The sequence below is a fragment of the Pezoporus wallicus genome, unplaced genomic scaffold, assembly GCF_028554395.1.
Source record: "Pezoporus wallicus isolate ANWC-B61680 ecotype Strahan unplaced genomic scaffold, APGP_CSIRO_Pwel_v1 contig_360, whole genome shotgun sequence".
NCBI classification, from domain to species: domain Eukaryota; kingdom Metazoa; phylum Chordata; class Aves; order Psittaciformes; family Psittacidae; genus Pezoporus; species Pezoporus wallicus.
This window is the reverse complement of record NW_026640059.1, coordinates 2192215-2216495: the sequence shown is the minus strand read 5'-3', so window position 1 is coordinate 2216495 and position 24281 is coordinate 2192215. Positions and strand designations below refer to the sequence as shown.

Below are 24281 nucleotides of genomic sequence, written 5' to 3'. Positions count from 1 at the left end.
GAATTCCTGCTGCTGATTGACAGCTGGAAAAGCAGAAGACATCAGAGTGTGCTAAGGCTGCCTCTCGTACTGGAGGGAGCCTGAGGAGTTTGGACTTGTTGGGTAAGTAACATGCAGAACCAGAGCTCTGGGAGAGCACGTCTGAGCAGCTGCAGGGAGTATAAAGTATCTCTACCAAAACAGCACAAATGTTCTGCTGAAATGAGCTGACTAATAGTTTCCCTCTGTCCTGGTTTCCCACACACAGAGTCAGCTTTTTATTTGAGTTTGCGTGGCCCAGCTGAAGTTGGCACCACTCACCAGCAAAGCTGACTCTTACTCTTTTTTCTCTTGTAGAAAATAAGTTTCCTTTTGCTTGCCTTCAGGAGGTGCAGGGTGAATCTGATTCCCTTCAAGCAGCTCAGGTCAGACCAGACAGAGAAAATGGAGGACCCTCTTGCCCTACTGGTACTGCAGAGGATAGGTGGCAAAGGTGCTGTCTTGCTGGTTTTGGAGGTAATTTGGGGAGCAGATGTTTTTTCATAAACATATTTCAATAATTCTTTAGAATCAGGGAAGCTAACGAGCAAAACTACTTATCATATCAGAAGCAGCAAAGGCCTAGCTTATCTTAAGTAGGATATGTGATAATTTTGTTTCTCTTTTTGAGGATGAGAGGGTATGTGGAATTAGTGGATGGTGACATTAGAATCAGCGGTTCCATGTCTCAGTGAGTGTTCAGTGGGAAAGTGCCAGGAGGGAAATATTTAGTTCTGCTGTAATTAGAAAAGCGATCCCTAGAACATCTGAAGGTATCCAGCTTCGGATTAGTTCCAGGCTCTTTTGCTGCCTCTTGAAACCATTATCTGCCTGTGGAGTAGAGTCCAAAGACCCCACTTGATTCACCATGTGTCAGAAATGTGGAGAAGCAAAGTGAATGCAGAAACCATGGAAGGTGCGTATCAGGAATACCTTGGCTTACAGTCAACACCTTCTGCAGTCCATGGGGAAAAGGAGAGGATAAAGGCATACTACAGAGTGAATATGGACTACAGAGAATTCTGTTCCCTTCAGCAAACTATAACCACATCTGCCAAATGTTGACTGGTCTGATTTTGTTACGCTAGTGTGAAAAGGTAAATTTCCTAAATAAGAATTCGTGAAACAACTTTTGGAAGGATGTTGTAGGCAAACCTAGTCGAAATCAGAGTTTGACTCTTTGCTGATGAGCAGAGATTAACATGCAGCACCACAGCAGCATGGAGCAAAGGGTGCTTTCTCTTTACTTTGCTCTCTACAGCGTACAGAAGGCTCTGGTGACTGTGGTGAACTGTAAAAAGAATCCAAAAATTCCTTACTAAGGGGACATTTTGTCTAACTAGATCAACAGTCACAGTGGTGATGTGTACATTACAGATCTGGGGAGAGGATCGCTCCCAGTTGACTGTGCTATCTGAACACACAAAACACCTGGTTTCCTTCTGTGTAAGCAAAATATGTTCATATGGTAATTCACAGGCTAAAATCATGGTTTATGCTAAGATCTAATCAAAATGCTCTGCAGATGCTGTATTTGATGAACAGACTAGAGATCATACCATAGTATCATCAGTAAATTTATGTACTGAACAAAGGACCTTGCAGAGTAAAAAATGCATTGAAGTCTAATCTAGATCTTAATTTGAAAGTGCTACAGAATTTGAGCACTGTACAAGACTTGAATTCACTCTGAATAAAGCATATATACTATTTTTATCTGGTCCTACTAAAGACTGTTTATTACTTTTTCCACCTCCATGGCTAAACAGGAAACAATCTGTCATAAATGAGAATTTGGCGTTAACTGAAAAAAGATATATATAAAGTAACTTTTCTTTCTGTTGTCTGTAGTTCTATAATAGTGCTTGTGACTATGCAGACCATCAGAATCCACAGCTTTTTCTTTTTTAGATATTTTGAAGTTAATATTTTCTTTTTTTAATAGAGTGTAAAGTTCAATTGATTTAATTAATTTTGACAGCGGAGATATGGTTTAATTGCTGATCAGTAAGATATTATAAAGTGATAGAATTTCAAGGAGTACTTACAGCAACAAAATTCCAGGTGAAAGGATATAATCTTGGTATTTTGTCTTGCTTAAGCTTATGCATTTTGATCATCTTGCATATGTTAAATACCAGCACACACTGCAATGATTAATAACCCTCTGTTAATGAGATGAGAAACAAAATGTAGATGCATTTTGGTTTTAGAAGTAGTTGGTGCAAAAAATAAATCCTCCAGTTATTCAAATACTTTTTGTGATTTGAAACACATTTATCTGGAGAATGTTATTGGCACATTTATAATAGATCCATGCTTATTATTTTAGATGGGCATGTATTTGGCTCAATGTCTATTAGAAATTAAAGGCCTCTCAATGTCTATGATTTTGGGTATTTTTCTTCTATACCAGCGTTTCCCCCCTCCCTTTCCCCTCCACGGTATCATGAAGAGATCTTCCTTCCTACTTTTCCAATTAAAATCTGGATTGCTTTAAATGGAATTAGAATTAGTATCATTTTTGAGAAGCAAAAACAAATGCACATTTTTAAGTTAGAAAAAATGTGAGCCCTGATGCAGCAAAGAGCTGCTCAAATACTTATTTTTTGCTGGAACAGGGATTTTGGCTTAACATCAAGAATCCTAATTTGTTTCGGCACTTCTACAGCCCACAAAACTGGGAAGGAGATTTGTAAGAGCGAGCTCTGTGCACTAGCAGGGTTGTGGAGCAGGCATTTAATAGCAGAAACACTACTGACGGGTGCAGTACAAATGAAGGGTCTTGTCAGGACAATCCTTAATATGACAAATGCCCCTGTTGCATTCTTATTATGTAAGCTATTGCCTATCAGGTACAGTCATTCACTTTATCCTGTAAAGCTGTCTTTTGGCAAAATCAGTACTTTCACTATATGTTATTTGGAAATATTTCTGTCAAGAGTAAAAAGAAGTATTTGCCTTGGCTAGTTTTCATAAATGTTGAGGTAGTTTTTTAGTTATTTTATTTTTAAGTTAATTTGATCTAATTCAAAAGGTTTTGTTGAGTGTACCCACAATTATGTTTTTACCTTGTAAAACGCAAGATGTCTTATGGAAATTGAAGTTTGTGAAAAAAAATGGAGGCTGATGGCAAGAAATTCACTGATTTCTCTGAGTTCATTGAAAGGTGTGTGACAGGGTGCACTGGGCAAGAGGAAGTTTGCTTTGGGAAGCTAACTGCCTGGGAAAAAAATGGTCTATTGCTTTATGGGGCTTAAAGTTCATGAGTCACGATTCAGTATAAGGTTAAGTCAGTTCATCAAAATGTCAATGAAATACATGGATTTAGGAAATGTCAATTGCTTTTTTTTCATGAAATATCGGAGCACAACACTCTGCTTCAAACCAAGAATATTCACCTTTTCTTAGCACACAGTATTGCACAATACTTAGAGAAAATTGACCTTTTGGTCTCCTATTTTGGGAATGCAACAATATAGCAAAATATTTAGCATTTTCATAACATTGAGAATTCCAATTCATGTGTGAATTTTGTACCATTACACAACAGTCTCCATACATATTTTACACATATGTAAGAGTCTGCAATGAAGTACAGAACAAAACATGATTCCAGTTCAATAGCTGCACATAAAAGTTTGCTGCAGTTGCACTAAGTCACAGTGAAGAGCCAGGTGTCATCAGTGGAGTTATTTCAACAGGAATTGTTCAAGTGCCTGAATTTCCTTTATGTTGTCCAAAGTACATTCACATAAGTATCACTTTTATAATTTTATCTTACTTGTACCAGTAACCACATTAGGTAATAATCATGTTTGAAGGATCAAGCCCTTAGTATCTCTACTAGTAGGTAGTCCAGGGGTTGTGGCAATGCTACCCCCAGTACTGATGCTGTTCTTTCTAGTCCTTTTCTTCACAGTCATCACTGAGTCAGAAAAAGCAAGTCACAAGTATTGATGCCTTTAGCATAGGGTTAGAGCAGGTACCTACGTAGGTAGGGCAGATGAGAATTGTGGTCCAAGACAGATTAGTTAAGTGTGGCTTCATGCAAAACACATAAACATCCTTTGAGTAGTCTGTGGTGTACCTATCCTCTGTTCCAGTGTGGAGTGCTACGTGACAGTTGTGGGAACTTGGGTTCTCTTTTTGGGTTACTATTGTTTTCCCTATGCCTGAATCCCATGTATTAGGACAGCATTGTCAGATAAAGGTAGGGGATATGAATGGCGATTCTTACTCTTGTTTTCTTGTTTTCCTTCTTTTGTTTTCTTTTTGTTTTGTTTTGTTTTTGTTTTTATATCCCCAGCAACTTGCTGCCTTTAGCAGCCTCTCTGCCTTCATTTCTCTGTTGGTAAAGTGTTTTTTAATACTTCCCTAAATAAAAGAAATGTATGTAATGTTTTCTAAGTGCTTTGAAATCTTCAGAGAAGGGTGCAAGAAGAGCTTAAATGAGACAAATTCATTTTTAAAGGGATCCAACTTTGCCTGTGCCCTACAAAGGGTTATTTTGAAAGCTGGCGGTGGATGCCTCCTGCTGCTGCCTACAGGGAATGCACTTCACTAAGATCTATGAATGTTTGTTGAATTATGAATTTATGATGCAAAGCTGCACTGGCACATATAGCAGGTGCCTCCTGCTATGTTTCAGATTGCCACCCTGATCGAACTGGCACATGCAGGAGATGTTTGAACAGTCATGAAAGAAGGGAAAACTTTAAGAGTTGTTTGACTTTTCACCAATTCCTGTTGATAAAGACACCTATATTGCAAAAAAAAAAGAACCCCAAACATGGAAGAGGAGATTTTTGTTTTCTAGCTGGGGGCCTTTGATAATAACTGCTTTAGGAAGGTACAGTCACTGGCTGAGCTTACGGTAGAGGTCTCGGTGTTTCCCTCCCATCTGAGAGTTTTCAAGCCCGTATTGGTAACACTGCATCTGAAGGCAATGAAATCCCATCAGTTTGAGCTCATCTCTTGAGACCCTAATCTCTGACTGACTGTTGGCAGCACAGCCATGAGGAAAACTGCCAGAATGTAATTTATGTGTTGCTCCTCTGGAGAAGGAGACCCAAGAGGTGAAAGAATCAAACCACATGTGCAGAGGCACATGTTCACCAAGGGCATTTAAATCCAGGGGCAAGACTAAATCTAATGGGAAGTAAATCTGAAATACATATAGCAGAGATGTCAGGAGGCCAAGCACCAGCCACTTTCACTTACTGATCCATTACTGTTGTGCCAATGTACTTGCTGATGTGGACCTAGCCTAATGCTACTTAATCTGGACCAAATCTAGGACAGTTTGGGAGGGGTGGTGGGTGAGGAGCTATGTTCTGTGTATGCTGCATGAATGTTTTGCAAAGGGTAGTGAGAAAAGCATCTAAAAAGCTGGTTGTTTATTCAACCTTTCTCCTCCACAAAGTCAGTTTTTCAGTAAACAAGCTGCCGAGAGAATCACCTCTATTATTTATAGGGTGGTGGGTTTTCCAATATGTGCTCTCACCAACTAGCGATATACAAATTGACTGTGTTCTGGTGTGTCTGTTTCTCCTCTATGAACTTCAAAGACAAAATGCCATTTTAAAAACAGGTTAACTAACTAGGTTGGTATTTGTTCCAGGGTGAGCATGTGTGGTCTCTAAGACACTGAAGAAATTCTTCTTTTTGAAGGTCTGCATTTCACAGCATTGAAGGGTTCAGCAATGCTGGTTTAGCACAGGTCTTTTTTAAAAGCTGCATACTTCAGTGCTAAGGGGATTAGAGTTGAACACACTTTAATGAACACCTGTGAAGAGAGTGAATCTGTTTAAAAGAATAGACATGCTGCGCTTCAAAGTAATCCATAGAGAGAAATATGGAGAGCTGTTTTAAAAGAATACTGGGCATTTTAACTAACTAATCTAGTTAAAAGAATAAATTTTCAATGCTCAGAAAGACAAAATACAAGAGAAAGGAGAAGAGTTGTGTTATACAGCTACATCATTCCCTGCTACATTTTTTGCTCTTAATCTGAATAAGAGCAAGAAGACTTTGAACCACCTAACTGAAACAGACATTCAGGGTGCAGTTTCAGTGGGGTTTCTCTATGGCAATGGGATTATGCATTTAATGGGTGTCAGTTTTACCTTCTCTGTGCTTTTTAGTTGTTCTGATCCCTCAGGAAATGCGAGAATTTTGAGTGAGGATGTAATGATCACATTCAATAAGGGAGAAGTAATAGAATTTTTGCTGACTGATTATTTTATCACCTTTAATGCTTCCTTATGATGGTAATGAAAACCTTGAAATATTCAGCTGATGAAATGTTTTATGATTAAGACTGAGCTGGTCTTTTGCAGAACTGAATCTGGGGCCTGGTAATGGCTTTCGAAGGTTGGCACAGATGGCAACAATGGTAAAATACTCAGTGAATAGCACACAAATACTAAAGCAAAGATCTCTAAGACTCTTTTCATAGTACTATCTTGTGCTGAACGTCTTTTGTATGAGAAACAAATAGAACCTCGCCTGCCTAGGCAGTGCTGCTGGAACGACCTATTTCCTACTGTAGGAAGACTAGAATTAAGAGTCTCTTTTTCAAGATTTTTAGTTTTAATTATATGTCCTGTAACAGCGCTGCTCTTCATCCAGCTGTTCATTCCTTCTGCTGTTGCTTATGTACCACAGCTTGTCCTGGAGTGGAACCTTTTCACAGATATTTTGATTAAACTCATACATCATCCTGGCCTCCCCAGATAATTTTTGCAGGGGACGTATTCTGTCTTTTCAAGCATAACAAATGTACATGGAGATCAAATGAATATCAGAATGAGAAAATGAAATTTTTTTCTTTTGTAACCCTTATTGTCTGAGCCTTCTGAAGCACTTCGCAAACTTTAGGTCCTCCTTGAAGGGAGCATTGCTGTGCCTGTTTTAAATACAGGGAAAGGGGGAATGAAGGGCAAAGGAAATGAGACCTAAATAAATGAGCTGAACTGGAGCTGAAGGCTGACCTTCCACTTCTGCACAAGGCAACTATGAGTGGACCTCTCTTTCATATTTGAATGCACAGTAGAGGAGGGAACATGTGTGATAAAAGGCAGTGTCAGATCAGTGTCAAACGGTACATTTAGATTAGATGTGAAGAAGAATTCTTCACCATGAGGGTGGTGAGACACTGGAACAGGTTGTCTGGAGAAGCTGTAGCTGCCTCATTCCTGGAAGTGTTCAAGGCCAGGTTGGATGGGGCTTTTAGCAACCTGGTCTAGTGGAACGAAACCCTGCCCATGGTAGGGGTTGAAACTAGATGATCTTTAAGGTCCCTTCCAACCCAACCTATTCTACAATATACATCTGATTCTCAGGGCATGCCCCCATCTAAGTCAGTTTAACCTGGTTTCTTTGGCAAATATGTCAGTAGTGGGATTAGTGTGATGAAGTTCTCCCTTGCCAGCATGTCACTGGGCTATCCTACTGCTGGCAAGAGGGTGCCTGTGCAAAAGACATGAGGGTGCTAATACCCCTACGACAGCCCTACTGGGGTGAGCAGAGGGATGGCTGCGCTGCAGCCCTGCAGGACCCCCATGCTCTGTTGTGGAGATCACCTCAGGTTGGAGGCTCATTGGTGCAAGAGCCTTGTGGCCCTTCTCTTTGCCCATAGGAATGGCAAACAAGATAAGAAGGCTCCTTGAGTTAGTGCTCAAGTGTTATGGGTTTGCACAAATGCAGTTGTGATCTTGAAAGAATTTTGAAAGGGTTTAGCTATTCTGCCTATGAAGTCTTTTGCCTTTTAGTGCTGCAGAGTGAAAACTTTGATGCGTCCCTTGCATCTGGAGCCACCAATGTACCCCAGTATCCTTCGTGAAAGGAACTTCTGTTATGAGGACCAACTCTTTAAAAAGTGTATTTAGAGTGATTTAAGGGCAGATTTTATCTTATTGTCAGGGTTTTTTAAGCTATTCAGATGAGACCCAGTTCACCAGCCACAGAAACAAAAGAACAGTGTAATCCAAAAATGTGTAAAATGAAGGGAATGAAAGTCTCTTCTTAGTCTGTGTGGAATCAGCTTAAAATGGGTCTAAAATAAGTAGGATTTAACTGAAGTACAAAAGATCAAACCTTAGAACAAATTGTCAGGTAATTTTAAATAAATCCTCTTTGCTCCTTGTGCTAATAATGAGACTGCTCTGCAAACCTGGATCACTGCTGTTTCAGAGCAAACAGCTCTTTATCTATATAGTTGCTCTTCTCACCTCAGCACATCAAACCTGAGCCACCTGTAGTGATTTGTGACTGAAAAGAATGTCCCCTGGAATAATAAAACTGATTCCAAAGGTAGAATTTGATGTTTCCTTCTTGATAACTTTGTTGATCCTTTGAAATGGAAAGAAAGCTCAGTTCCCATGCTGAGCATGGGGGGAAAGAGATCCTCTTACTGAGGTCAGGGTGTGCCTTCTATTAGATGCTGTTGGTTTTTATTAAAGAAAAAAAAGGTGGGGGAGAGGCCAAGGGAACAAACATGTGCTACCCCCCCCCCCCCCTTTAGTACCTGTTAAAAATTATGTAAGTAAAATACAGCCTTCCAAACATGAGGGCAAGAGTGGAGTTTGGTCAGTACCCAGGGAGAAAACCACAGAATGAGGTGATTCATCTCCGTGAAACCTTTTTAGAGGAGGAAACATGATTTGCAGTGAGGGTTTGGTCTGTCCCTCTTGGACACAGGAGCATGGGTCCTGCTTCACTCCAGTTATCTCCTCTCACCAGGGCTAAGGTTGGTACTGGGCAGCCAAAGCCTCCTGTGCTGCTTGTGGGTGACTTTATCTGGTGGTGAGGAGGGAAGTGAAGTGCCGCAGGTAAATTCATTTGCATGTCACCTGCATGTTGTAGGAAATTAATAGCAACTGATGAAGGGCAGGGACAGATTGATTAGCAGCCCTCAAAAGGTGGGTGTAGCAAGCCTTAGCAAGGTTGGGAGTTGTTTGTGCTTGGTTTAAAAGTAAATCAGGGATTTGTGTAATCATTTATTTTAGAGCTTTATTATGTGTAGGTCTATGAGGTGGTGATTAGAACTGGATTTCATAAACTGTGTATTCAGGGAGCACAGCAGATGAAGACAGCAGCATGTTCTCCCTATTGTAATACTCCTGCAGAGAGGTTTCGCTGAAGATTGCCCAGGTAAGAGGCCCAAAGGGTCATTTGTCCTACCCATAGGGTAAAGTGTCATTACAATAAGGGGGCTTCATGTTGCAGTCAGTGCTCTGACTACTAATTTTCTCAGTTAATAAAATAGAAATAATCTGTCTTAATCAAAGTACTGTAAAATTCAATATATGCTAATCAAACCTTTTGAGAGATTAGTGATTATTCACGGGGAAATGTGAAAAGAGGCTGCTTAATGTCGATTTTGGGGGTGGCTTTGGTGCAGCAGGGTGCATGGTGGGAAGGCTGTACTTTGGAATACTTGAAATTGTTGCGTGGTGGGGAGATGGAAGCTCTCCGAAGTTTGCTTTCCCATACAATTTTGAAAGCCGGTTCCTGAAAGAACAGATACACAAAAATACGATGCTCTGTGGAGGCTCTTGAGCTGTCCTTCCCATTCCTCTCTCCGTCTCTAAGGGGAAAGCTCGAAACGCTTCAAGCATTATCAGCGGCACTACCTCACAGAAAGCCTGACGTTTGAAAGGGACGTGTCCGGCGCTGATTCGCTTTCTTGGCACGTTTACCTCGCGGCAGCTCCGTGCCAGGGGCCCGGGCTGCGCCTCACAGCCGTGGAGATAGGGGGCAGCGCCGCGCCGCCACCGGCACCGCTCGGAAACGAGCCGCTTTGTAGCCTCCTGGGTTCCGTGAACAACCCAGTTCTTAAGGGGGATAAAGCAAGCCAAATGTGAGAAAAGTGGCGTGTGTCTGGGGAAAAGAAGTTTAAGCGTGAAGGTAGCAATAGGATACACGAAGAAGGGAGCAGGCAAACACCTCCGGTTAGGGCCACCCGGCTACAAACTTCATCCTTCTTTCTGGAAAATCCTGTAAGAGGAGAAATGAAGTGTTTGTTTGAATGAGAAATGAAATGTTTGAATGTTTGGCAGGTGCTCTGGGTTTAGGTAGTGCTGTGGGCCGTACTGGTGGTGCTGGAAAATGTCTCATATCTACACAAGGTGCTTTCGAAGAGTAGATTCAGCTGTGTTTATTGTAAGTGTGGTTTTAATGGCTGCTAAGATGCTGGTGGGGTGGATTTTTTGGGGTGTGTGTGATTTTTTTTGGGGTGTGGGGGGGGTATTTTTGTTTGGTTTGGTTTTTTTTTTTTGTTCGTTAGTTTTCTGACCGTTCCGCTGGTGGTGCGTGGTTGTGTGCCTGTGCTCTGTGCTGCCAGGGTGGGGAGAAAGGCTGTGCAGGGACTGTTAGCTAATACCTGTGTTCTGTCACAGGCTTTGATTCCCATGTCCCTAAGGCCAGTGAGGTTTAGCCCATGTGTGCTCATTACACAGCGCTTGGCTGGGCCCAATGCAGTCAAGACAGGCTGTGTTGATTGGTGTTTTACTCTGTGAGTACTGCCATTGGTTCAGTGAGGTTATAACTGCGGTATGTCAGCAGAAGGATTGAAGTCTGACCCGTATAGTATTTCTAAGAGTATACTGTATATTGCAAGTGTATTTATATTTTTGTTTTTTTAACACAGTAGTACTATGGTGAGTCAGTGCTGCAGTCCAGGACTCAGTGCACAAAAAACCCAAATGTAGCTATTGTGACTAACCTCAGAAATCAAAATTCCAATCAGGAAATGTTGATAATTAGTCTACCTACATTTCTATTATTTAAAAAAAGAACACAAGCTCTTTTGTTTTGCTTACAATATAGAAATTATCTGATGCTGCTTCCGCCCCCCCCCCCCCCCCCCATTTTGCCCAGCTAAGTGAAGAAAATGTTATGGCGGTTCCTGCCTTCATATATAATAGTGTAGAGATTTTTATCAATGAAAATTTCCAAGATTTCTTACATGCAAATACTATTTTTTTTTTAAGGGATTTTCCCAGTGTGGAAGTCTGTATTTCATTTGGATTTTGTGGGGTTTTGTTTTTTTTTTGTATTTTTTTGTTTTAACAATCGAAAAGAGCAAGGATGTGTTTTCTGGGCTGCTGTTAGTAAAGTAATTGTCAGGGGCGAAAAAAAGAGGCTGCAGGAAGCAGCTCTAGTGTAATACATATGTTGTGCCATACTTGGGTGAGTGAAAGGAGAGGACTTTGCTGCTTGTTAATACAGTGAGTCTCTTACAGGTGACACTTTTGAAAATATGGTAAGGCTGTTTTACCATGTAAACATTAAATACAGTGTGGTTTGACTAGGCTGCTCAGAGTTTATCTGTGGCCCCATGCAAGTATGGAGGAGGATACATCCTGAAAAATGAGTGTAAAGGGAATTCTTTGTTTATGTGGGAAAGATGCAGACTTAAGTGAAAGAGGAGCTTTGGGTTCTGCATGAATCAGGCTGTACTCACACCAAAGGAGTGACAAAAAGATAAAAGTGGAGAAAAAGCTATGTAATCTTCCAGGTGTGGTATTTTGGGCTGTGTTTTATGGTCTTGCAGCTCAGAAAAATGAACTTTCATTTAATTCTTGTGGACTCAGACAGGACATGGAAGACTTCACTTTAGAAGATACATGCTGGAGTTTAGACACAAATCTTCAGGCTTAGAAAAACATAGCTTTCAGGTTCATTAAAAGTTTCCTTAAAGCTTTGAAACTCACTCTTTCATTGAAAGAGGAGCTCTGACCAAACCAGGGTCTGACTAAAATTGGTGGGCAGAATCTGTGTCAGTTATGTGGGTTTGAATTCAGCCCCTAACTCGCAGCGTTTGATAGTTTGGAGGAATTTTGGAGAAATTCTGAAGGCTTGTTGCACAGGGAGCTGTGCAAAATAAAAGGTTCACCTTGCTTCTAGCCAGCAGACGCAGTCATGCCTTGCAAAGCTCTGGTGTGCACACATTGGCCTAAGCACAGCAGCTATGCCTTACTTTGAATCCCAGTCTTTATCTGGATCTCTTTCAGGCTTAAGCATGGCAAAGGTTAAGGTGATTGGTGATACTGCTTGATGAAAGTGTAATATTATTTTTTTTTTTCTTAGTTCTTTTTATTACGAGATGTTTTTGCTGTTCTGGGGCTTTATGAATGTATATGGTATCTTTAGCAGTCAAGTCTCTTCTTGGCAGCTGACTGCTTATACTGGTCATGTTTTTTTCTGTATGTTAAAGCAAGAGTTCTGAAGTTGCATTGCAATCCAGTGTACTCAGATTTGTGCTAAGGAACTGGCTTGAAGTTTTATCAGTAAAATGATAATAATTTACTTTGTTTTGTTAGATAGCAGCATAAATATTAGAGCTGTCAAATAAAGCTGGATAAAACACCTTGAGCTGAAACTTAGCTGAACTAAAACAGATATTAGAAATAATTTGGCTTCAAGGTAGATTTCCGGCTTCCATGTTTGGAATTTAGGCTATTCTGATCAATATATCTGGTCTCCAAGTTCCTGCCCACCTTTATCTTATCACATCAATAAGATAAGCCTAAGCCATTTTAGCCTTGGATCTCTCTGACACAGTTGTGTTCTTGATGCAGTTTCATCGAGTTGCTTGCACAGACAAGAGAGGGATACCTGTTTCTTCTTTCTGATGGTGAACTTAATCTCTGGATGCACTGTTATTTGCATTGAGGAAAGCAGCAAAAGGTCATTGATCACACTAGAATTCACGTCTAATCATGACTGAGGATCAGTTTTACATGTTGCATATGCCTGTCATTTAGACTTGTTCAACTGACTTTGGTCCAGCCTCTTTCCTTGTGTTTTATTTTAGCTCATACCTAAATTTAGCAGTCAAAGACTGCCAGAGCTCTCCAGTGTGTGCAGTTCACTATGGTGGAAAATCCTCATCTCTGAGATTCGCCCCTCTCCAGTAGACCACCACCACCGCACTGGTTACCTTCAGTGCTTGACTTTTCAGTTTATGCTCTTTGTCAACAGCGGAGCAGTTCTTTTATTGGGTTAGTTTGTAGCTAATTTAGCTGACCTACGGTTTTAATTTTTTGGAAACTGAAAATAAGCCTTGTAGGCCCTTAATAGATATTTTTACAAATAGAAGGAAAGCAGACACGATCTTTAGCTGAGAGGGATTGCTTTAGAGGAGAATATTAGAGAGACACGATTTCACAAATGTATTGCACAACAATACACTAATTCTTTGCATGTATCCAGGGGCCTCAGCCCAAAGGTAGCTGAAATTCTATACCATAATTGCATTCTTTCAAAATTGCAGCTATAAGAGACCATAGTTGTTTCCAGAAAAATGTTAAAAATGTGCGTTTTTCTGTACATACGTTGCATATGTTAGCATTCAGTCGTAGATTACTTCATTAACCTTTGCTCTTCAGAAGCCTTGAAAAGGAAAAATATTTGAAGGAAAAAGAGACTGGGGGGAGCTGAAGGGATTTCTTGAAAGGTCAAAATCTATCAAGTTAGATCCCCCTGTCCCCTGCTCGACCAAACAGCTCCTGCTCCATGTCTCCACAAAGAAACAAATAGGTGTTGCAGGTGCTGAAGAACTGGAGATTGTATCACTGCTTGTTCCTTATGTTTGCTTTCACCCATTTAATAGCCTTCTTCAATTGTTTGTTTATTCAGATTTTTTGTTGTTCTTGAATGAAAGCTGTAGTAACAACTAAACACTCCACAACAAAGCCAAAAATCCAGATAAAATATGTCTTTCTTTTAATCCACTGTTTTGCTTTAAAGGCATTGGAACAAGGGTTACCTGACTGGCTTGAGCTTAAGATGCCTTTAGCCTTGCTAACTCATCAATACGCCTAGTTTTGATTTAGTTGTAGCTGGGGTTTTTATTCTATTTATTTTTATTACATGTTTTTGGTGTCCACCTGGTGACAATAATATACAGAATGAAGCTAATCTCACTCTATATTCTGGATTCAATCTTTTATAAGTGACTTCTCATGGCCAAGTTATAAGCCTTTGAAATATGGGAAATGCTGACAGTATCTTAGCAGTGTCTGCAGTAATGGGTGTTTCTCTAATGTAAACAAGTGGTGTTATTGGGCTCTCTTTTTCCATTCTCCCTGCTTTCTTGCAGAGGTGTTTTATCATTCATCAGCTACAAAACCAGAATCTTTTTTGCTTAACCTGTGACAGATTTCCCCCCACCCTTTGAATCTTGAGTGGAACAGGACAGACAGGGAAAATTTATGTTGTACCCGTTCCATCCTTTTCAGCTTATCCAGAAGACTTCACTGCTGTCTGATGCTTTTAAGTACTTGTATTCAGTGAGTGTGTAAATAAACACTTTCAGTCTAAGCCTTGAAGGAGACAATCTTTAAAGAAAGTGTCATGACTGTGTAATTAAAAGGATGGGCATTTTGATATGATATATATATATATCTAGTATGTTGTAGTGACAACTTAAACCTTTTCCCATAAAACTCTAAAAACCCTATAGCTTGTTTAATTTAAATGATTAATGTAATTTAAAACTCTCTCTATAAGGCTCATATCCTAATCAGACATAACATGGAGAAATGAAGGTAGAAGGAGCATGTGCTCTTCATTTGGGTGATAATGTTGGGGCTACCCATAAGCTTTTCCTGGAAAAGAGCTGGTAAGAAGTAGTAAGAGGACAGAAGGGAGACGGGAGCTATGCTACGATCTGTAGACAGGCAAGGGCGGTGCCTGGGCTTCCTCCTTTGTGCTTTCTCCTGACTGTGTGAATACCCAGCAGAGTGGAAGCCACCTTTACTAACTGCAGGATGTTGCTTAGCTTTCTGTAAATACTGTTTTAATTGAAGTGTGACTGGGTATTCATGTGTTTTAAATAGTATTTTCTCTTGGAAAGCCTGCCATGCACTATTATTAAGTAGCAGTACTTGTGGATTCCTCTTCTCCAGCTATTTCCTTTAGCTAAAAATGCAAAACTGTGCTGCCCTGAAGGGTTATTTAGCAAGGGTTTTAATGAAATAATAGAAACATTGCACTCTAGTGATTTCCCCCATGCAGGGAAATGTCACAGTCCATTGGTCTTTCCCAGGAACATTAAATGAAATTACACCAATTTTCATTACTATGCTCAAGTACAACGTTGTTAAGTAAATATTTGCACAAAAATGTGGCCATCCTGAGGTGTGAGCTGTCCTGTGAGGTGAATAATTAAAGCATGTGCTCTCTCCAGTAGCAGAAACCAGTGCTTGATACAGGTTTGATCATTTCACGTCTCTTTACTAATCCATAACTGTCTTCTGCAATTATTTTCATTGTCCAGCCAAGCAAAGATAAAAGGTAGAACATGTCTCTTTCGTCTATTCCCAGGGAAACTCCGTTATCCTTCAAGGGTCACGTGGCTATGAAAAAGCCAATCTGAGTGGGAAGAGGCAGCCCACAAGGACGATCTCAGTATGAGCAGAAAATGAAGTTGTTACCAGACAGCAAACTGCAGCCCTTGGTTCTTATGAATATTTGAATGAGTAACTAAAAACAGCTCAGTGGACTCTAAGCAACTGTGACAGCTGAAACTGCCTGGGAAACTGGCAGTCTGCAAGGACCACGATGAAAAGATCAGCAGTCACATTTCTACTTGCACCACTATAAGTATATTGTAAAACCTGAGCAGGTTCATAGTCGTCAAATATCATTCAGGGAAAAAAGAAATCTCTTCTCCCCCTATGAATTTTCATAAGCGAGCTACCTACAGAATCTGTCAAGAGATTCTGAATCCATTAAAGTACAACGATTTCTAACAACTTACTCAAGGCAAGAGAATAGCCAAATTTTGTAGACATTGAAATATTGATGTTGCTTTTGCTTATACTCAGAAAATTTGCCCTAGTGAATCTTTCATTAATATCTTTCAGTTAGTTCTGTGTGGAAAGAAAGATGATGAGACCAGTATCCCTGGAGCTAAAATGTTCTGAATAATCTAAAGAAAACAACCCCAAACAACCCGGGAATGTGGGGAAGAAGAACCGTAGTAAGCAAACTGATGAAAGACTGGCCTTTATTTTATCGCAATCAGAAAGACATACAGTAGTTATGAAAAGAACTTAAAAGAAGAAGTTATTACACTGAAGTGTAATTTTGACACTGATTTTTTTTTTTTTTAATGTATGTTATAAAGCTATGTTTAAAGTTGTGTTGAGTATGATGTACCTGATCATACAGACCACAGCTAATGTGTCCTCTGCTGTATAACTACCCAGTATTTAACAACGTGAACATTCCTCACTCAATTGTTTTCACTGGGACTGCTGACACAAGAGAAGGTTGCAGAATCAGTTTAGTATGGTGTTTAAGATGTTGGCTTTATAGTAAAGCTGGGAGAGGAACATCCTCCTCACATTTCTTATTACAGTTTCAAGCTTATACTGTAAACTTCTGACTTCAGAACCAGATTAATTGTTCAGGTAAAATGTAACTGGCTTGCCGTAAAGGAATAGCAAAGAAAGAAGTATGCTCTTGAAATAGTAAGATGAAGAGCCTTTTTAACAAGAACTGCACTTATTTGTCAAACGGCACTTCATTCTGGCACTTGTGCCACTTGGTAGCAATGACATTGGTTTCAGTGTAACATCTGCAGTGCTGGAATACAATACTTTGAAAAATTGTGGAGTTCCCACCAAAGGAGATCTGTCTAACCTCTTCTTAAACGTTCATCAAGAATGATGGAGGAATAATTGATCCTGTAATAGTAAAGCACAGAGATTGACTGGCAGACCTCTTGAACTCCTGCCCAGACCTCTCTTCTATGAGCTCAGGAATTAGAGTTGAGTCATGATTTTTAAGGGAGTGATGGCAGAGCAAACTGGAAGGCTTAGGTCTGATTCTACCTATTCTGTCAATGCCATCAAGTAAACATTGACCTTTCCCAGAAAATGTGGAATAAATCAAAATTCTGGCTACACGAGATAGGTACAGAACTGCATGAAAAATTCCCTGCACATTTCTGCTTTGAATTTTGCATTCTTTAAGTTTGTTTTTTTTTTTTTTTTTTAGTTCTTTTGATCTTTTCATTTTGATTACATCACAAAAACTTTACCTGGTTGTGATTAACTGGTGGGATTTAGTTTGTGTTTTGGCATAGTTACTTAATTTTGTTCTGTGTTGCATACAGAAGTCTTGAAACTGTTTTTCCTGGGTTTTATGCTTTTAGTAATATTTTGTTCTGCAAATCTAATAAAAGATGTTGTGGACAAGAGATAATGATTTTACAAGGAAGAAGAAAATGAGAAAGGAAAAAAGGTGGCAGGAAAAAGAAAAGGGCTCTCAAACAATTTGATTTATAGAGACCATGTCACTGTTTGGCCCCATAGTATGACAAATGTGTGAAGGACTCTTTCTTGATTTCTAATACTGGTGAGTAAGTACAGAAAGATCCTGTGCTTTGTAGGCTACAGTCATTGCTCCTCTGATCACATGTTAGTTTTAGACTGGTGTCTTGGATGATTTCAAGGGTTTGTGATTTTGGCTATATTTTTATAAGCCAAAGTTTTTATTAAACACCACAGACAATAAACTCAAGGAGGTCTGGAACGGAATAGGGCTTGCCTGGAAAGACCTGTTTGTAATGCAGCAATATCCAAAAAAGAAATGAGCCAAACTGTTCTTGTGAAAGATGGCTGTGGTTCTCGTCTGTAGTTGTCTTAGGTTCTTGATGCCAGGTGGAATGTTACAAGAAAGTGTTATTTATCCGCAAGAGCGGAGAGATTGGAAAGCTCTGGCTCAGTGCAGAGGCAGGAGATGCCAATGAGCATCCTAAAGACCTGATTTGCCCATTGAAAAGGAAGGGGCGAAGGCAGAAGTGTAATGACCGTTTCCCAAGGATGTTCCTGGCCGTCTGTTTCCCATGACACCCAGGAAGTCTGAGTCAGCAGCTCAGAGCTGCTAGTCATGGCCAGTGTTTCCAGTTCCGCTCCTTTTTGTTTGTCTGGTTTCTGACAGCTGACTTGTTGGTGAGCCCCCCTCTGGAGGCACGCTTACTGGGGTCCAGAGACAGCTCTGTCTCCAAGTTCAAATGAGTGCCATGGTGCAAGGAATAGGCCCAGTAACAATGCACATCATCTGGTGTGGGTGGATAGGAAGATGCTGCCTGTGAGTGTTGTATGATTAAGAATCTGTGGCCTGAGACTTGATGAATGTGGGAGCTCGAGGAACTGAAATGCTTTGTGGCTATGTGCTGGCACATATGTGTAGCAGAGGCCGAGTCCAGATTTCACAGTATAATTTGCCAGTGTCATCTTCTGTTTAAAGGGATACAAATTGTCTTGCTTCCTTGTATTACTCTCATACTTGTATCTTTTTCATGAAGCATGATGAAGAGCTATGATTCAGATAGTGGCGTGTCACAAGCAAAGGGGATTTGTTTATCTGGCTGCTACCTAATGTCCTCAAGTCCTCTAGTTCTTCTTTATACTCTCCTCGGCTTTGACTTTAGCATGAAAAATGAGTAAATATGAATGTTGCACAGATTCTGCCCTGCAGTTAGTATCTACTAAGCTTCTGGAAACAGAGTCAATAAAAAGATTGATTGGATAATTCCCAGTTTATTTCTGTGTGTAAAGCAATAATTTTCATCAGATGGTAGGCATGGCTATTAGGTTTCCTAGGTGAGAATAAAAAAAGGAAAAAACTGAGATTATTTCTAGTCCAACCTGCATTTTGCTTAATGCAAATGCAACCACTCTGAAAGCAGAATGATTAATAGCATTGCCATTCTGTCTGGGTCCATAAATAGCCCACCTGGCCATCAATCTTCTCCAGAGACACTGTGAAGCCAAATCTGATGGCTTGAATGGTGAAGTGCAAAAAACCTCTGTAACTCTTCTGAGTCTTCTGAAATTCATCCCTTCTCCAAGCCTAGAAAAATCAGTCCCTGTAAAAAAAATCCAAGAATCATTTGTTAGACTAAGTTTTTAAAAACTACCTAACATCACTGTTGCATCTTTATGTAGAGACTTTTCACTCTATTAAAAGCTGCAGATTATTCAGTTAATCAGTTCAGGATCATTTCTTTTACCGGTATTAATGTTGCTGCCTGTGTGGAGCACGGCACCCCAAAAGAGACTACTTTCTCTATTCACATTCACTGTATCAATTCTGACCCAAGTTAAAAGCCAGGAATATATATATCTTCCCTAATTCTTTAAAGAGTTTTTATCTGCTCAACTGTCTTTTAGCATCTTGTTTACTTTAACTGTGTCAACTTAAGTGTAACAGATGCAGGTATGGTTAGCTGCATGTGCACTTTGATGGATGAAGACTGAAAGGATACACCAGCAAGAGCTTGATCCATTTACTGATACCTCTGTGAGATGAGGAGTTGTAAAGTGAGAGTTATGATGTGCAGTGAAGATGAGCTCTATAGGGCAGCCATAGAGGTATTGAATACTGTGTTGCCTCCTTGTTCAGGCACATAAAAAGTGTCTTTCCTTCAGCATTGCTCAAACTAGGTGAAAAATCACAGATTCCAGAGCTTTCCTGGGTTTCTTGTCAGGCAGAAGCACTAAGTACACAACTAAACATCTGCCACAAATAAGAAAGTATTTGAAACAATTTGGTTTGTTGTTGTTTTGTTTTCTAGCATTTTGGACAGCAAAGGAAGTTTGACTTTAATCTTGGTGCTCTCCCACTCTCACCTCTCCATTAGTGATACCTAGTTTCCCACCAGGAGGTTGCAGGCAATGTTGATCAGAGGCTGTGGCTTCACAAGCTTTAGCAGCAACAACAAATTGGTCCTTAAAAATAGTCTTTCTTTCCGTTTCATGTTTTTTGGGGAAAAGAGCTCTTAGCTTTATTTTGTTCCTTCCCCAGTAAATCAATGCACCAGACTGAAGCTAGTTGCTATGCACACAGATATCTGAACCTGCACCTAACAAGGCTTGCTTCCACAAGCAACTTTCACTTAACCATGAAAAGAAAAAGTGCTGCTCCTGAGATCTAAGTGTCTTTCCTTAGCCTTCTGCTGGAGAAGGGTCTGTTTGGGTGCACGTTAGTGACCCCTTTACTTACAAAGAAAAAGATTAAGGATTTATATCCTGCTCGCCATTGGGGAAACAGTTCAGCACTTACCAGTGGCTCTGGAAGTCATTTCCTTTGAGATTTCCTTGGCTTTGTACACAAAAAATAAGATCTGAAAATTGTTCCATTGCTACTCTTCCTCCCTCTCCAATAGGAGACAACAAGAGTCTGTTTCCTTTTGTTATCTTCTTACTAAATTCTGGAAGACTTTTTTCTAGCCAACGAGTGGAAGCTTTTCTTCTCTTTCTGTGGTTCTTCACATACAGTGGAGACTTCTGTTACAGTGCCGTATATGCTTGCCAGTTTACAATACTTGATTTTTCTTTAAGTATATAATAGACTGGGGGAAGAGGGAGAGAGTTTCTAGGTTCTTGCTTTTAATTTCTATTTGAAGAAGTACTCTGAAAAAGACAAAAATAAAATGGATTCTTTGAATGACTGGGAAAATGATATTACTGACTTCCATAGAAATCAGTCACTCAAGGTTCGTGTCTGAAGCAGTGCGATTCTAATTAAATAAGATGATGTAACAAGATACTTATATTGCAAATCTAAACAGTTTACTTTCTACAGATTTTTTTTTAATTTCTTTTTTTTTTTTAAATTCTCAAGGAATGTTTGGATCCATGCTGTCTTCTGAGGATAAAAGGCAGTCTGATTTGTCTATTTGAAAGAGGAGATTAGGTCATGAATCTTGAATGGCATAGTCTTGAATGGCAGCTTTCTGGAATACTAACAATATCTTTATTTAGAATGTGGAAGGTATGGCATTTAGGGTACTTTTATCTTTTTCTTCTCCATTGGAATTACTGCATGACAGTGTTACTGAAGACGTTTGGGAGGGGAAATCATTCCATGAGAAGCTGTGTAGCAGTGGAAAGTGAATAACCTGAGGCAAAACAAGAAAGAAATCGGAACAAGTTCAGGTCTGGGATTATTACTTTGGGAATTAACAGCCGAGAGCCAGGCAGTAGTAAGTTGAAAGCAGGCTAAATACTTAAGAGCTGCAGTCAGACCGAACAAAAAGACTTGTAGAAACATGGCAGCCCTGGCATGTTAATCAGGTTTTTGCTAGGAGTGATGGAAGTGCTTGCATAGGAATGATAAAGAATTTTGTATTTTATACTATGTATGCAAAAAAAAATGAAGCTGGTTTAACAATTGGCTTAAAATCTGATTCACTTAAACTGGCATGGATCCCTAACGTCAGAGCATTTAAATACCTTAGCTTGTTCTGGCAAACATAACTAAGCTTGTTTCAATCCTGTTTAGGTGCATCAGTGTTTACACAAGTTAGCCCAGTAATTTCAGTGCCAAACTAGTTAAATGGATTAAATACTGCTGGTTAAGACAACAGATCTGCCAATTTCAGCTCTAACAAGTACCCCTAATTCACACATTGGGCTTATCAGGAATGTGATGTTGCAAGTTGTTTCAGTTTTCTCCCTGTCCTGATGAGATCTAGGGCAACTGCTAGGTCAGTCTTATTCCAGATCTGTACAGGACCTACCATCAGTTTGACAGGGCACTGCCAGGCTGTGTCCTGCAGCCTTCTTCAGAAGCAGAACTGTGACAGGGTCACATGTTTGTACTGCTGCCTCTACTCCAGGTGTCTGTTGTGTAGTAGAAGAGAGACTGGTTTTCACCTGGTACAGTGCATCATTCTTCCCCCTTTCTCAAAGATGTGGAAAACTAACATCGGCTGGCCTTTCTTAACACACTTCTGTGTAGGAGGCAAAGGTCAGTCAGAAACTGTGTAGCAAGGAGATACGCTTTCTAATGATAAGTGCCAGTAGAGGCATCCAGCCATTGCCCTTGCCTTAGCTGTATTGCATATGAACAGCTGTAAAAATGAAACACTGCCATGCCTTGTAGCAGTTTCTAGTTGTAAGAAAAGTGGGTTTCTTCAAAAGAAGGAATTTAACTAGTGCCTCTACATCAAAACCCAGAGGCCTTCAAGTGTCAAGGTTTAGGGCATTTGGAAATGTAAGTTACTTGGAATCTGGACTGTGAACAGTTCATATCGGATGTAATGTTACCAGCTGTGCAGTGCACCACGTACTGGAACTTCATGCTGTGAACAGCAACAAAAGTAGCAGCAGATACTTACATCTGCTGCATAAGGGGCATGATGTGGTCAGTGAACCAAAGGGAGAAATTCTGCCTGTACAGTCTGTGCCCATCTGTAAGCACCGTCATTCTTGATCAAAGGGCTGAATTTTCACCCTTCAAAGGCTTTCTCATGTCAAAAGCAGAAGTCATGCCAGAACAGGATGTCCTGGTTTATGTATTTTAATAATGTCAATAATAAAAAAGAAAAAATTGGGCAAGCAGGGTAGCTTGTGACAATCTACATATATGATTCAGTATTACTTACCAGGTGTTTGAATCTAATTTTCAATGCCTTCCTTTTAAGCTTGGATTTCTTAAGTATGACTGTGGAACCGCTGTTTATTATATTGTCACTCCTTCAACTCCAGTATCACGTGAATACGAACTGCAGCTTTTGAAATTATTCCTCTTTGATTACTTACTGTTCATTGATTTATTTCTTACTGCAATTGCAGATGTGATATTCTGTCTTTTCGAACATTAATTTTCTGTGGGGAGTATGAGGAAGGTGGAAAAATGACATTAGATTTAATTTGGATGTTCTCACAGAGACTTAGTCTTTCAGCAGCATTGTTGAGTACCTGCTGAAGCAGTGCTAAGCTTTGTACATGTAATGGGAAGTCAGCAAGCAGCTTACAAGATGTTTGTTTACATTCTACTCTAAGCAGCTGTAAATAAACATCTTGCAACAAGATCATGTTTCTGTCTTTAATTCAGGAAGGAAGAGAAGGATTCAAGCTGTTTTCTTCAGGCTGCTTTTATGATATATTCTGCCTTAAGTGATGTACTATCTAGGAACAGACCAGAGCGTGGGCTGCTTCTCTCCTTTCTGCTTTCTTGCAACTTCAGCTCCTTCCAGAAACCCTGAAAACTCTTCACCTTTTTCTGGGGAAGAGTAAGATACTTTGCTTCTTTTGTTTCTGGATTAAGATTCTCTTTTATGTGACCTGACTTAATATTAAGGGAGAAGATGTCTCCAAGGCCCCCCTTTTGCCAAGTCTTTGCCAAACCCCATCTGTGCCTACTTGCAGGGCAGAGCTCTTGGCAGCCAGCCCTACCACTTTTATTCTTCCTCCTGCTGCTAGTCTAAAAGCCAAACACAAAAGAAAGAGATCACATTTTCCCCATCTTTTTATCACTTTTTAGATCACATTGGGATTTCTGCTTTGCCAGCATCACTGAAAAAAACCTAAAAGCTGAGAATTCAGCCATAGTTGGTGTTAGGTATAACTAGGTATAACTTATACAGGGATGTTCATTCCCTTTGCTTTTCACTTACCTCCTATCCCCAGGGTAAGGAAAGTGACATTCATGGAAAAAAAGGGTAGGTCAAAACTACTCAATTTTCCACCAGAGCTAAACTTGGCTGTGCAAGTCCTGAAGGACGGGTGTCTACTTTCTAGAAAACAAATGATATATTGATTTCCTATTAAAACAGAGCGCTGACGGGAACTTTCAAAACAAAAGCCTTCTTTCAACACAGCATTTAAATGTGGGGCTGCTTAAATGGTGCATGGTCTTAACTGCCCTGCTGGAACAGCTCTTCAGTGCCTGGCTTTCCTGTGCCAGCCTTCACCTGGGCTTTGCCCTGCACTCAGAGGTGAGCAGGGGTCACCTAGCACACCGGTAACACACATTTTGCATCCTGGGCACACTGCTGAGATTCTGAACTTGTGAAGTGTTAGACTCCACTGAGGGTTTTCTTCCTTTTCGCTATTTTCTTTTCCCTTCTTCTCTGCCAGTCACATACAGTGTGAACTTCAAGATTTGTTTCAAGTCTTCCTCCATTATGCATTGTGTGAGGACAGGGAAGAGGTTAAGGAGATGAAGCAAATAGGAGTAATGTGTTTTAGTTTTTTTTAATTTCTTTCTCAGATGAGTAGCAGCAGCTGCAATGTGCTTTCTCACTGAGATGGATATTTATACCTTGCAGTACGGTTTGTCTACTTCTATGTTTGCACACGTGCAGGTGCAATGGTTACTGCTGGTGTAATTGATGATAATTTACTTGCTGTTCATCCTGGAACACAAAATGAGTGGCTTTACCTCTTTTTTTTTTTTTTTTTTTTTTAATTTTTTTTAAGTTTCCTAAACTAACACTCTTTTATCTCAGG

At 40.0% G+C, this 24281-nt stretch overlaps 1 protein-coding gene across 2 annotated transcripts in view; it reads left to right on the top strand.

The window, feature by feature from the left end:
* EPHA4 (EPH receptor A4) overlaps positions 1-24281 on the top strand; it is a 359705-nt gene that overhangs the window by 126470 nt on the left and 208954 nt on the right. Inside the window, exon 1 of one of the 2 annotated variants that reach the window (XM_057417225.1) lies at positions 8981-9174. The exons of the other annotated variant lie outside the window; for it this stretch is intronic. The gene's annotated coding sequence lies outside the window, so the exon portion shown is untranslated. Of the gene's footprint in view, positions 1-8980; positions 9175-24281 lie in introns of those variants that run through there. 2 annotated transcript variants of the gene reach the window in all.